General features: G+C 41.1%; 1 pseudogene; it reads left to right on the top strand.

Moving 5' to 3' along the window:
• Positions 1–2,045: 2,045 nt before the first annotated feature.
• On the top strand, positions 2,046–2,591 carry LOC116572727 (annotated as a pseudogene).
• The last annotated feature ends 420 nt before the right edge of the window (positions 2,592–3,011 follow it).

Genomic DNA, 3,011 nt, shown 5'->3' with positions numbered 1-3,011 from the left:
CCCAGGCACCCCCCTGCCAAGTATTTCTTGTTAATGACCTTTAGTACCTGTAGCATCAGATTGAACTTTAGAGAAAAGTAAGTAATTTTTTTTAATGGCAAAAAAAAAAAAAAACTAGTTGTTTTGTTTTGTTTGCTTTGTTTTGTTTTGTTTTGTTTTGGAGAAGACTTGAAAAAGATGATCTCTTTGAAATCAGAAATGAGATTTGTAGGACATCCATCAACAGTGATCAAAATTCCCTGAGAATGAGTTCTATTACTTTAGTGATAGACCCCACTGACCTGTCAATCCAAAGTATCTACAACTTTCAAAATCTACTAGTTCCTCACCAATACCTACAGCCATATTTTTGGTCATGCATGTATCTCCATGATTTTTAAAAGTTCTTGCTCTCTCCCAGGTGAAGGATGAGTTCTATTCCATTGAGCCAACAGAGATCTATTTCTTCCACATGTAAATATTTCTAATCCTCCTAACTCTGCCAAAGTATACCTGCAAATATAGCTAATTCATCTCTTCCATTCATTCCCTCATAAACAATTCTTTGGGAAGTCCTACGGACTTTACCTTCCAACTCTACCCCAAGTACAACACTGCTCACTATCTCAGCTATTACAACCCCTTGTCTAAGATATCAATGTTTTTAACTTGAACTAGCGGTAGCCTCTAATTGCTTCCACTCTCTCTAGAACAGTAACTTTTGGCAATGATGGAAATGTTCTATGCCTATACTTCCAGTGGAAGTATTCGATGCCTACACTTCCAATACAGCTGCCAGTAACCACATATAGCTATTTGAAATGTATCTGGTGTAACTTGGGAACTAAATTTTATTTCATTTTAATTGATTTAAATTTGAATAACCACATAAGACTAGTGGCTATTATATTGGATGACACAGATAAAGGGCATGAGTCTAATTATGTAACTTGCCTGTTAAAAATCCTCCACTACAATTAAGATAAAATACAAAGTTTCTGCCTGGCTTACAAGGTCTCTCATGACCTGGCCCTACCTACCCTCTTCCCCTAGGTCAGTGCAAGGACCTTCTTCATGTCTCTTGAATACATCAAGTTCACCCTCTCTGACATCTGTTCTTCCTTCTTCAGTGGGTCTTCACATAATTGACTCCTTCTTCTCATTTCGGTCTCACTACTCAAAGTTACTTCTTCAGAGCACTTTCTCTAGTCATCAACCCTAAAGTCTGCCCTAAATCCTATTCTATTCAACACATTAAAAATCACATGCTTATAGCATTTATCATTAACTGAAACTATCTCACAAGTGTATTTATTTCCACGTAATTGTTTCTAGCTTTGATTGTGTCCTCCATCAGAATAAAAGGGCTACCAAATGCAAAGACTTGGCTTATTTATCACCATCCTAGTGTCTTGATGAATCAGGGAATCTGGGCTCTTGAGGTGAGAGCCCAATGATAATACCAGTGGCATAGTGTTTCTTTGACTATTACATGTTGAGGGTATTACATGTTGTTTTTCCTATGACTTAGCACTTACTGAGTGCAGCCAGCATGTCCTGAAAAAACAAGAACAAAAACAAAACACAACCTGGTGGATGAGTTTAGACCTACTCTGAGAATGTAGGAGAGCTACAGAAAGCATTTAGCCTTTCTTTCTCTTTCTCTGTAAGATTCTGACTCTCTCTTCTGACTAGTGACTAAAGAAAAACCTCTGGTGAGAGTGAAATCATGAGCAGTCTCCCACTTTCTCTCATCTCTCGGAATACAGTGAATGTGAATCAAAGATCTCAAGAAGAATGTTCAAAAGCTTGCTGCTCGGACACCAACCTTTGAGAGAAGCTATGGATTGATGGCTGCCTGTGAGGAGGTCTCCAGAAACTGCAGCAATTTTCCAGGTGAGCTCATGATGCTGGTAATGAGACACTGCTGACACTCACAGCTACGTTTGAACTCCAACTCCGGCACTGACTCCCCTGGAAGCTCTCTGATTTCCTGGAGGATCTTTCACAGGGACGTACCACACTTACCAAACTTTGCCTCATCTAAAAAACCCAGAGTAGGGCACAGAGGGTGGTCACAGTGGTCGCAGTAGGCAATGGCAGGTGGCAATGGCAGAATTTTGTCTACCAGAGTGTTTAGCCTGATTGGCAAGGGAGCAATTTCCACCTCAGTGTGTGTTGGAGCACATGAAGATGTCATGAAGAGTGAAAACTATGCTCTCCTGAATTACGTTGACTGGCATGACTACTCTCTGCCCTATGTGGCCCACGTCAAGAACCTCTCTGCCAGCCAGAGGAGAAGAGGTCTTGAAAGAAAAGGAGAAGGGTCCCTGGAGTGGCCTCTCCATTGATGAAAAAGTTGAGTGGTACTGCATCAAATTCAATGAGAGCTTTACTGAAATGAAGAGGAACACGAATGAGTGGAAGACAGTTGGGGGCATGTTCTTCATCGGCTTTGCCGCTCTCATTCTGATTTGGGAGAAGCACTATGTGTACGGCCCCATCCCGCACACCTTTGAAGAGGAGTGGGTGGCCAAGCCACCAAGAGGATGCTTGACACAAAGGTCAGCCTGATTCAGGGCTTCTCAGCCAAGTGGGACTACGACGAATGAGTAGAATGAGTAGAAGAACTAGGAGCCCACCACTCACTTATCTGAACCTCACCTTATTCTGCCACCTCCATGCAGCTCAGCGTCTTCATTGGAAACCATTGTGTTGTAGCACCAGCGTTAATAAATGAGCAGTCTATGTGGGGAAAAAATAAAAAAATTAAAAACCCAGAATAAAGATGAAACAAAATAAAGCCTCGCAATTTGGTATTTTAGTCATGTTCTTTCATGTGTCTGTACCTATAAGGCAGGTTCACACAGAGTGGTCATGAACTGGTTAAACAGCAGAATTCCTGACTTCTTCTGTAATCAGTGAGAAATGTCTGAAAGAGTTTCACAGAATTAGGACTTTGGTGCAGAGAGGAAAACATTTCAAGTCAAGGATTCATTCACTCATTCAACTCCTCCATTCATTCATTTCCT

This window comes from Mustela erminea, chromosome 14 (assembly GCF_009829155.1).
Source record: "Mustela erminea isolate mMusErm1 chromosome 14, mMusErm1.Pri, whole genome shotgun sequence".
In the NCBI taxonomy this organism is placed as follows: Eukaryota; Metazoa; Chordata; class Mammalia; order Carnivora; family Mustelidae; genus Mustela; species Mustela erminea.
Note: the sequence above shows the minus strand (reverse complement) of the source record. Positions and strands in the feature narration are given on the sequence as shown.